This window comes from Pan troglodytes, chromosome 3 (genome assembly GCF_028858775.2).
Source record: "Pan troglodytes isolate AG18354 chromosome 3, NHGRI_mPanTro3-v2.0_pri, whole genome shotgun sequence".
In the NCBI taxonomy this organism is placed as follows: domain Eukaryota; kingdom Metazoa; phylum Chordata; class Mammalia; order Primates; family Hominidae; genus Pan; species Pan troglodytes.
The window spans coordinates 11871147-11883213 of NC_072401.2; the positions used below are offsets into that span (position 1 = coordinate 11871147).

Here is a 12067-nt window from a genome sequence, read left to right on the forward strand (position 1 = left end):
CCTCTCTGCTCCCCTCCTACTTTAGAGCAGAATGATGACATCGGCTGCTTTGGGACACTGTGGCACTTTAGCCACCTGGAGGGGAGGATCGGCCAGAAGGCAGAGGTGGACTGGAAGGCAATAAGCAGCTAGATCTATGATGACATTTGTAATCTGCTTTTCAATCAAAATCAGGCTTACCAGCAAGAAAAATAATCATTGCTATTAAGTGCGGCATTATAGACACTTAACTACATACCAGGCTCTCTAATGGGTGCTTTGCATACATTATGAAATGTGATTCTCACAACAAAAGTCCATAAGGAAATATAATTCTGTTTGACAGATAAGGCGACAAAGGTTCGATGATGCAAAGTCATTTCCCTGTCATCAAATGCTTCAAATACTACACTCCCTTTTGGATCAGGGAATAGTCTGTCATACCCAGAGCCACCATGAATTTCAAACTGCGTGGCGAATGGAGCTCTGGCCCCAAGAATGATCCTGCATCACAGAATGACTGGTAACAATGTACTCATCACCCTAGAAAGGATCAGTTCCCATGGTGCAGGCAGGTGGGGCTTAGGGACAGGAGGAAGGCCAGGATACACCATGCAAACCATTAAAACCAAACCAAACCCCCACACAGTGAGAGGACCACCAGGGGCACCATGGCCTGTCCCTCCACAAGATGGCACTCAGGTCCCTTGTCTTCAGTTTTCATCTGTGATGTTCAGCTGTCACAGAAACAGACTGGGGAGAAAGCACATGGCTCACTGCTCCTATCATGCTCCATATGCTTTCTAGTTGGAACACTACAGTTTCTATGTCTTTCCCTCAAGATCATGAGGTGTTGTGTTGGGGTCCTCAGAAGCTCTGCTGAGGCAGGGAGAGGGAGTGGCATGTACCACTCTCAGTGGTCTGGCTGCGTTGGGGTTTACTCAGGGGCTGCTGAAGACCACCCTGTCACAAAACATCACTGGACTTCTATGCTCTTCAAATCCTTTTTTCTGCTTGTCATGATTTTTCTTTTCTCTCTTGTCTTGTATTCTCTTCCCTTCTCTCTCCCTCTATCCATCTCGCCTTATCTCCCCACTTCTCTTCCTCTCCTTGTACTTTTTCTGCATCTTCCCCTCACTGTTCCTTCCATATTTTGCTACATTGCTGCATCTCATTGGTTGGCCTAGAAAATGAATAACAGTGCTTGCTTGAATTATATAAATTAAGACTAAAGAAACAAAGGGCAAAAAGCTGAGACACTCTCCCATGAATATGATGCATAAAATTTAGTTTGTGACACCGCATGTTGTCACTCCTAAGTGGGAGTTGAACAATGAGAACACATGGATATAGGGAGGGGAACAACACACACCGGGGCCTGTCGGAGGTTGGGGAGAGGGGAGGAGAGCATTATGACAACTAGCTGATGCATGCGGGGCTTGAAACCTAGATGACGGGTTGATGGGTGGAGCAAAACACCATGGCACACGTTTACCTATGTAACAAACCTACATGTTCTGCACTTGTATCCTGGAACTTAAAATAAAATACAATAAAATTTAAAAAAAAGAAAAAGTAGGGGCCTTCTAGTAATAAAACGTATATGGTAGGGGCACATTTAACCCATTAAGAATATAATTTGAAAAAACAAATTAGTCTGTGGTCTTTGTGACAGGATGTTGAGTTCGCAATCCAGAGGCCTTCCTTGCTTTCCCTCATCATTAATGGCATCCTTTAAAAAAAAATTCTGACCGTGAACCAGACACCGTATAAGTGCATGACATAACTTATTTATTTAATGCACATGAAATAAAATCTGTGCTATAATTTTAATTAAGCCTATTTTGTGGAGGTGGAGCTGAGACGTTGAGCTGTAAAGTAGCTCACCTCTTATGGCATGGCTGCAAAGCAGCATAGCAGATTCTAACCAGATCTCTCTGGCTGGTTAAACCTTCACACTAATCATACTGCTGTTCTACCTTCTTTCTGTCCCATATTTCATGTAAACACCCTGCTAGTTAGGAGCTCAGGTTAAATGAGGAGTCACTGATATTACACGCAACAGGAACTGGTTATTTTGGCATGAGCAGTACCTCACTATTGAAGAAAGCATGAAACTCTGCTTTGGAAAGACCACACGCAACAAAACTGTTGTTAATTTAGTTCCCCATCAGTCTATCACCTGAAATGGAAATGCAACATTTTCACAGCCCTCCTCAGAACGTCATGCTCCAGCAGTCGCAGGAGAGATCTCAGACTCAATTTATAATCTGTGTTCATCTATTTGAGGGGAGCGAGTCTGAAAAGCTCTCTAACAGTTTTATTAGCTTTTATTGCAGGAGCAATTTCAGGTGTGAGTTTTCAAAGCACAAAGTATCCCTTCAGTGTACTCAGTGGAACGCTGTGTGACGCTAGTCTTTCTAATTCCAGCCCTACAGTAACGAGCTTGGAGCAATGTTAGTATTTAATAAGGTTCTATCTTAGCGGAACGAACACTACGCTGGTGGCCTCACAGGGTTGAAATACCTTCTTCTTGAAGGGTGTTGAGAATAATCTGGCTTGTGCTTTGGTGACATAAGCAAGAATCAGACTCACTTCTTCAATGCCCAGAGTTCTGTTTTGCTCTACACTTCTTTTGGTCCTTTTAAGCAAAGAAATAAGCTTGCTTTGGTTTGATTGTTCTGTTGCTTAGCTCACCAAAGAAAACAGCCCTTCTGTTTCATCTTGGACCCTACTCCCTGGACAAGTCATTTCACCTTGAAGACAACACTGCTTTCTTTATCTTTCTATGGCACAAGAACTTTCAGAAAAGAATCGTTCAGAACTGCTACCAGGAGAATAGGGATGCTAATAAAATACAGGATGTCCAGTTAAATTGAAATTTTAGAGAAACATGACACATTTCTTACTTTTTAGTATCTGAGACATACTGTACTAAAACATTATTTGTTGTCTGTCTTAAACTCGAATTAGGTGTTCCGTATTTGTATTTGCTAAATCTGGCAAATCTACACAAGAAAAAACACATTGAGCATTGTGCTAGGCACTATATATTGGCCATCTCCCTCAATCCTCACTAGAGTATGGAAAAAAACCGAGGCCCAGAAAAACCGTCTATTACTCAGAGTGACACAACTAGTGAGAACCAGGCCAGAAATTCAAACATACATGACTTCCAAAGTCATGCTCTTTCAACCACAAAATAGCTCCAAAATCTAATCTCAGAAATCTGTAACCAACACCCTCCCCCTCCTTCCTACCCAGGACACTGGGAGAGATCTGGTTTTAGAAGTAATTCAAGTAAAGTGCAAGCCAGTTTTCCAGAGGAGGCTCCCAGCCCACTCTCATTCCCTGCCACACAAGTATGTATTTTTCGGAGCACAGCTAGGCAAGCTTGCTTTTCATTTCAGCTGCAGCCAAAATCACCTTTCTCTCACTGTATTTTAACTGCTGACACAGAACTTTGATTTACCCTCCTAAACTAAAGAGTGAAGACATTTACATAAAACAACCTACCACAGGGTGTACAAGTACTTCATCTGCAGGAATTCTAGTGGAAATTCGACAAGACATAAAATGCTGAAATAGAAGTTCTTGAGGGATGAAAGGAGATGTGAATGTTTCACATCTAAATGTATTTCTTTGCTTATAGAAAATGTGGACTACTCAGTTCTCCAGGGATTTAACAAATCTCCACCTTGAGCCAACTGCTCACAGCAGGTAGAGAATCTTGTCCCTGGATCCGGAGTCTGCCACCTTTACTCTGGGCATCTCTAAGAAAAGTTTCTTCACTTCTGGACCTCAGTTTCCTTAAATAGCAAATGAAGATGGTGAGAGCTCCCCTGCAGTCCTCGCAGGACTGGGTACGAGAGATAAAGGAGGCAGTGGGTATCGTCACATTATGTGAAAGTAAGGAATTATCTACTACATTCTTTTCATGCCAGAGTGCTTTTGCACAAGCAGACCAGGATCTATTCAGCAAAGCGCTTGTATTAATATGCCAGTTATTCAGCTGGACTGACCGTATTGGGAATCCCTAAAATAGACAAATGAGTTTTCAACAAAGGTTTGAGGGCTATGCAATTTTGACTACGTCTTATCATTCTTCTTTGGCTGTTCTCACCACATCTCTCTTTTCTTAAATATTTCTTCCACCATGAACCGCTTCCTAACTCCCCCAGACAGAAATGCCGCCTGTTTCTTCTTTTCTGAGCAATACACTGTTCTAGAAATTGGAGCAAACAGACACTTCCAGGCCCCTGCTCTCCTGGAGCACATATTCTGGTGGGAGAGTGTGAGAAAGTAAGCAAATAAGCCAATCCAGTAACAAGGTGACTCCAGACAAACATACTTGCTACCTAATTACGTTACTGAAGAAATTATTACCATGAAAGAAAGAAATAAGGTGATGAAAGGGAAATATTCTTGGGATGGTCCATCTCATGAGACAGGCAGAGACTCGGTTATTTATCTAACTCCCATACTAAACTGTAAATTCATCAATGACAAGAACTATTTCTTAATATCCTGCACAACTGCCTTGTGAACAACAATCAATAGCAAAGGTAGGGGCAGATTTGGGAGAAGGTGTACCAGAGTCTCCAAGGGCACAAGCACACTTTACACTTGGAACACATTTTTTAAAAATAAATATTTTTAATAATGCAAAATGAAATTTTATAATAAAAATGTCATTGCCAGATAAAGAAATTAAAGCCTCAAAAAAATTTCCGTAGACGATGGGAGCAGGCTTAAAGTAAGTTAATAAGCACAGATGTAAACTGTTCCTGGAACAAAACAAATGATCAATTTAAAAGGTGCTCAGGAGGCTGAGATAGGAGAATCCCTTGAACCCAGGAGGCAGAGGTTGCAGTGAGCTGGGATCACGCCACTGCACTCCAGCCAGGGCAACAAGAGCGAGACACCGTCAAAAAAAAAAAAAAAAAAAAAAAGGTGCTGAACGTCAGAGTTCTGAGTATGAAAACTCAACAATTAAGGCATCCTTACCACAGTCCTCAATCACTGTAGTTGCCTAATCATTTGAGATCATGTTTAATGTATTTCATGCTGGTCTATAATTTCCTTGCAGAGTAGTCCTTGATTGGTTTTGTTCATCAATGTACTCTAACACGTAATGCAATGCCGGGTACATGGCAGACAATAAATGTGCTCAATAGTCAATTTTATTAAAATTGAGAGTATAGCTCAATATCCAAAACTACCCAATGGATGATAGTCCCAGGATCCAATCAAACTCCCGCATAGAAAATATTTTATGTTGGATAATGAAACTTAACTTTGGGTTATGTTGAGCCGGAGACTGAACTGCAGGCTCCCTGGCTAACAGCCTAAGGTTTCTCCCCAGTATCCTGATATTTCCTATCACTTTCCTCTAGTTTTTATTTATTTTTTAATCCTTAGCACATCACTATCTAACTAGGAGAGATCCTGCTTATCTATCTTGCGTTGTGTCTGTCTCCTCCGCTGGAAGATAAGCACAAGGGCGAGGACTTCCATCTGTTTTGTTCCCTACTGTGTCACCGGTGAGCAGAACAATATGCGGTACATGGCTGGAACTCAATAAACATGTGTTAAAGGAGTAAACATGATTGCTGTAACCACTTGCAGAGATAGGAAGAAGGAACATCCCGAACAGAGGTTCACTCTGTAAACAGTAACTAACTAGAGCACTGTCTGCGCTCCATGCCCCTACACTCTTGCCTCGATATTCTGAACAACATACCCTCCTGAATTTCATATTCCAAATTTCCCTCATATCCCTGGAAACCAGAGGCCATACATTGGAGGCCTGTGTGACAGATATAAGGCTTACACACAGAAATGTTTGGTTTGGCCCACATGGTGTTATTTAGGAATATTGAATTAGCTGCTGGCACTTGAAAGTGAGTAGATTTTACATAAAACTGTGAATTGACAGTCTATCTTGAAGAAAAAAAAAAAAAAACATAACCAGGTCTGGCAAGACCAGACCTGAAGTCCCGCCTGCAGCCCCTGTGCTGGATCTGGGCTACAACCCCCACTTACTCAGGCACAGGGTCCAAGTCCTGCTCCACTCAAGCTGTTACTTGCCTGGCTGCTGAAGGCATTAGAGTTTGCGACCCCTGCTGGAAAACTACCAAAAAGCATAATGTATTAGAGAAAAAGAAAGATGCCCACTGGGATCTATTTCTGTTATGTTTAGAGTATTGCTTGGAAGAACAATGTATTCATTTTTCTAGACCTCTTGTAGTAGCACATAACTATTGACAAACTACGGCCCAGTAGATATTATTCTAACGATCTGAAAAAGCTATAGACTTCATTCCCCATGGGTAGAGGAAGCTAAGGATGTTTCATGCTGGAGACAGGCCTGAAGATGAATGGGGAGAAGCTGTACATCAGTGGGTTGCAATTCTGGCTAAGTCAGGGAGAAAGGGAATTCACTTGAAGACTATGGGTTGCCTCTAGGAATTGCTGAGAAGCTGGAAAGCCAGGATTGGAAAATGAGAAGGAATGAAAGGAACCTGGGCACCAGGGGCACATCAAGATGGTGTTGCAGAAAAGGCACCTCTGGGACCACAGCTTGGGACATGCATACTGCTGCCGACGCCACTTGATCCATGATCCAAGGTGGTAAATAAACACTCCAATGTCCCTGTGCCCTTTAGCTAGTCTTTCAAGATTCCAGGCCCCAGGTGGGATCATTCAACTAAGCCCTAGTTCAGGGCTGGGAGATATGGGCAAGGAGAAAGAGGCCCATCTCCCACCAAAAAAAAAAAAAAAAAAATCCTTCTATGAAGGGAAGGTTGTGTTCCCTAAATAGGATGTTTGGTTCCAACTGCTTAGAAGGGTTTTAAGTGAGTCTGAAGAGAGAGGGCACTACAAGCACGACTGTAGAGTGGAATAAGAACAGACAGGCCTGAATTCTAGTCTAGAATCCTTTGTACCTTTAGAAAATTAATTAAGTTTTCCAATTGGCAGATTCCAAATCCTTAAAATAGAAATGACGCCATCTGCTCTCCAAGGTTGCTGTGAAGATTCAGTCCAATCACTCATTCAATTATTCCAAATATACTTATTGAATGTCTAAGTGCCAGGCAGGCACTGAGTTAGGTTCTGGAGACACGTTTGGAACAACACCTAAAATGCAATGATGAGGAGCCAGTGCATTATGCTGATGAAAGATTCAGACAAGGGGGACCCGGGTCATCTCGTGACACTGGTCATGTTTTACTTTTCCCCAGTGGAAAATCACTCCCCATTTGTGACTTTTCTCCTTTTTTAAAAAAATTATTAATTAACATCAGGGCCCTCTCTTCAAACAGATTTTCTTAAGACATGTAATGTGTCTTAAACAGATTTTCTTAAGACATGTTAAAAGGAAAAACACTCTAAAAATTGACTGTGATCCTGAAAACAAGAAAGGAATCATTCTGAGAAGTAGTGAGGCCCGGTGCTTGTAGCATTCAGGTGGAATGATCACAAGAAGAGACTGGCCAATTAAAAGAAATCTCTCCCACTTAATGTTTAGCATATGTCATTTACTTAGACATATGCAAACTATGATTAAAATGAACATTAAAATAGATCTACGATAAAACTTAATTTTTTGTATTTTTTACCCTTTACAATTGCACAAGTGTTCTCCAATCGGCAAGATGCATTTCATATACATTTTCTCACTTTCTTATAATAATCTTTTCATCACTGTTTTGCAGAGGAAGAAACAGGGTCAGGGAGGGAGAAATTGTTGCCCAAGGTCATGGGGCAAGAAGTTGGCTTTAAATCCAGCTAGCACTCTCCTGCCTTCTGCCATAAGAAAAGAGCAGCGTCAATTGAAAGCACCAGGTCAAGTAGCCAGGTTGAGGGGAAAAAAACTGGGGAATAGCCCTGATATTTTCCAGCACTAGCTGGAAAGTTACTGCATTTCCCTGGAAGCTGCTAAAAAGTTACCACTCTCCTGCAACAACTGTCTCTAACACAGGGACCCAGGCTTAGATGCAGGCCCGGAAACCTGGTGCCTGAGCACTGACCCAGCCTACAGGCTCAATTTCATCAGGACACCAGATACATCTTACTGTGCCTTCCTCCAAACTTTAGCCCCCATAGACAGACGTGATTTAGCAACCACGGTGGGGATATGCCATTGTGGGTAGCTGCTATGTTCTCAGAAAGGCAGTGTGCATGAGTGAAGCAATTTACACCACCCAGGCCATCTTTCTAGCCCCTTCCTAGTCACCATCGAGTTTCAATTCAAGGCAAGAGAAGCTTCCATGTGGCTTTTCCCTTGAGAAGGCCCCCCCCTCCCGCCAACCCTCCCAGGATTTTTCCAGTAAAATAATTTCTTATTTTAGTAAGAAAAGTACATGCTCCAACTTTTAGGGGGACCCAGGGGGGGCTTGAGGCTTCATTCTAGACATAACCACAGGAAAGTAAAGAACCCTTTGCTTTTTCCGATGCCATCTCAAGATGCCAATTTCTCACCAGCTTCTCAGAACAAAAATCTCCCATCTTAAAACTACAGAGCATTGTATACCCTGTGGCTTCACAGAGGATCCACAGTCTAGAAGCACAGCTTAATAAGCCTCACTAAGGAATCTTCATCTATGCTGCTGTTGTAATTAACTGCTTCCACTTAAGAGTGCTTAGTCATGAAGTTGTCCATCCCTGTCAAACTCAGCTGAAAGAGTTAGATGGGCTAACCAAAACCTGGAAAGACTCTTTTAGAAGCTGTTCTTTCTCTGCTTAGCGCTGGAGAAAACCTTATGTAACACAATGGTCCATTTCAATATGTTATTTCTGCAATCCTGTGGGGGGAAATCTAAGTGCTGGATATACAACGGGAAGGGCAAGGCAGGGATTTGCAGCCGAGCGCGCGTCTCCTGGAATTTCAGTAGGTAAGGCTTATTCTAATTGCACCCAGTGTTACCCAATATTACCAGGAATGCAGAAAGCAAGAAAAAAATCCGAACGTCAAAGGATGCGCTTTGCTTTAGAAATGCAGGGAGGCAGAAGTTGGGTTATTTCTCCCTCCTTTTTTTTTCTTTTTTTTTAAAGATGGAATTCCTGGAATTAACCCTTGGGTGGAAGCATTTCAACAAAATAAAATGAGATTTGCCTGCAAAGCGAGAACGCACGGGTGGGAATGAAGGATCCTGCCTGTGCCAGGCTGCTGCCTCAGCAGTGTCCAAGCACCCAGCGCCTGAAAGCGAGAGCGTGGGGACTCGTCTGGGGACCCTCTTCCGGGGCTACTGGCGGAGGGTTTCCCTCCGGGGCTAGGGCTGAGGGAGGAGAAGAGGGCGGACTGGCTCCTTCCGTTCTCGGCCACCCTCCCCGCCACTCCTTGAGGCTGCTCCATGCTAACAGGAGACTGTTTCTCGGAGCGCAGCGCAAAGACAGTGGATTTGGAGTGGCCTCCCTAGAATCCCCCAAAAAGCATCTTGGCACAAGTCGTAGATAAAAATAGCTCATGATAACATTGTGGGAAAGGGAGGAGCGAGACTCGCGCAAGGCGAGGCAAGGGTACCACTGGCTCTGCAAAGGAGGAGGAAGAGGGAAGATGCAACCCTTGGCCCAAGAGAGCGCCCTGAGTGTGCGAGGAATCGCTGGCTCCCAGGGGAGGGAAAGAGATGGAAGACCTATAGCGCCTATAACTGCAGAGTTATAGACCTATAACTGCAGAGCCCAGCACACCCCATCCCGCGCCGGCACCCGGCTTTGGCTCCAGCTTCTTCTTCCCATCATCCGCCTACGTTCTGGGTCTGTCCTCCGCTTCCTGGGACAGGCTGGGGCCAGAAGGAGGAGCAGCGTGCCGTCCGCCCCCTGGCTGGTAGAGCGCACCTGGAGAGGTCAAGCTCCGCGAATAAGACCCTTCTTGGGAGCTGGGGTCTAGGCGTTCCAACCGCGGGTTCGCACCCCGCCATCCCTCACCACCATCCGCTGCCACTACCCAAGGGCCCGGAAATAGAAAACCACGAAGGGGGAAAAAAATCAGTAAAAAGTAACAAGAAAAAATCAAGACCCTCATGTAATTGGCATTAGGGATGAGAGGTTTATTGTCAGGGCTGTCACCTCAATCTCTCTCTTTGGGAGATGCCTATCTCCAACCAAATGCAAAGGCAAACCCGACCAAGGCTTCTCCACCCCCAAAGGCTCCCTTAGCCGAGTTACTTTTGCGGGCTGTGTCCTCGCCCCAGTTTCTGGCCCCAGGGGTACCCAGGCTCCGTTGAGTGCTGTGCTCTCGCTGCCCTACAGGGTCCTATGGTGAAGCTGCGGTCGCGAAGCGGCCGGCAGGAGCGAACCTCCCGACTCTGCTGGGGGGGGGGGGGGGACATCCAACCCAGTAAGAGTCAGAAATCTGGGTCCCTGTCCTTACAGATCAACCGGTCCCTCGGGACTTCCAGAGCAGAGGTGCTAGGGCAGGAGGTGAGGAGGATGGGAAAATCCCCAGCCTTTGCTTCCTGGTTTCCTCTGCATCCACTCCACCTGCTCCAGCCCCGATTCTTCTTAGGTTCTGCACTTGCCCGAAGTCCAGAACGCCAGACGAAGGCGCCTCGGAGCCCTCTACACCTGCGTCCTGCCACTCTCCCACCCCGCGCGCGCCGCACTCACCTGAGCCGCGCCTCTGTCCAGCCCGTCCGGCGCCCTAAATAGGCTCCTGGGCTGGGCCATGGGCAGCACTGCCGAGCACCCGCGGCGGGTAGAGCAAGTTTCTGGATGGCCCGGGGCAGGCGGGCGGGGAGAAGGCGCAGGCACCCACTGAGACCCGGCGGTCGTGGCGGCGACTCCTGGCTGCCAGGGCGCAGAGGACCTTGCAGGCGGGCGTTTTGGTGCTCAATCCCGAGGAGGGGAGGAGCGGGAGGAGGAGCGGGAGCAAAAGGAGGGGACGGAGGAGGCCGGGCCCGGAGGGAGAGCGCGTTGGGCAGAGGAGGATCGCGAGCGCCCACTGCTGCCCGGCCCGCTCGGGTGCCGCCCAGAGTCCGGCCCGCTAGGTGCCTGGTGCTCCGCTCTGCGCTCAGCTGCTCCGCACAGCCCCGCCTGGCACGCAGCTCCAGCCGCTGGTCGGGTAGTAGTCGGTCCCGCCCACCCGGTGCGGTGGCCCCTGGGGTTTCAGTCCAAGGGGAGGGATCAGCGCTCCAAGAAGGTGAGGCTGCTGGGATGGGTGACTCCGCCGTCACTGCAAACACGGGACGTCCCGTCTACTCCCTTACGCCTGCTTGGTCTGAGCCCGAGTCTACCTCTTCTCTAAGTCGCCAGCTCGGCACTTGTACCCGGGACCTGTGCTCCTCCCACGTGAGTCTGCACCATGCGTGTTCCCTTCCTGGCAGGTGACCCACCTTAGGCGCTGGCGCTCCTTCCGCCCCCCGGGAAGCAGGAGGTGCCATCCTCTCCAATTCGCTCTGCAGCCGGACTGGGACCGGAGCGGCGGCCTGGGCCGGAATCCGCGTGAGGAGCCGGCTTCAAAGAGCGCCCTGTCGCCACTGAACACTCCTTTTCCTTTGGTTTAGCGTCGGAGAGCGGACGCCAATTTGCCAGGAGAGCGCGGAAAATTCAGCTTTTTTTTTTTTTTTTTCCCGCTAGTGCACTAGGATTGCAAACGTCAGCTCTGAAATAAAAAGCAGGGTCTTTCTGCCCCGCTCCTCTGTTCCGGAGGCTGGGAGGTTCTGTGGGAGAAAGGACCTGCACCCAATAACTCAATTTAAGATTTAAGGTTTTGAGGGGCGTGGGGTTGGAATCGCCTTGGAGAAACGGGTTTGCCTGCTTACCTGAGCCAAAGGAAGTTGCCCTCAAAGGCAGGTCAGCAATCATACCCCCCCAAAAGCAAATGCACATCAAAGTAACTTCCTTTAAATGAGATTACTGTAGTTTCCATGTCTTCCACATTAGTAAATAAATATTTGGAAGACTTCGAATTTGTGATTTACGTTTAAATATATTTCACCAACATTGTTTAATTAAAAAAAAAATCCCATCTAAGAGAAGGTTCCTATAGGAAATTGGCCCTTTAACTCATACACAGATTACCCTCGGCACTTTCAGACAACAACACAGTGACCAGTATATTCTGTCTTTTTGATACAGCCAGAAG

General features: G+C 46.3%; 1 protein-coding gene across 1 annotated transcript in view; it reads right to left on the reverse strand.

Annotated features, from left to right (window-relative positions):
* The window catches only part of HS3ST1 (heparan sulfate-glucosamine 3-sulfotransferase 1), a 30733-nt gene extending 19710 nt beyond the window's left edge, over positions 1–11023 (reverse strand). The window contains exon 1 of the mRNA XM_001159187.7: positions 10591–11023. The gene's annotated coding sequence lies outside the window, so the exon portion shown is untranslated. The remainder of the gene's footprint in view (positions 1–10590) is intronic.
* Positions 11024–12067: the final 1044 nt, after the last annotated feature.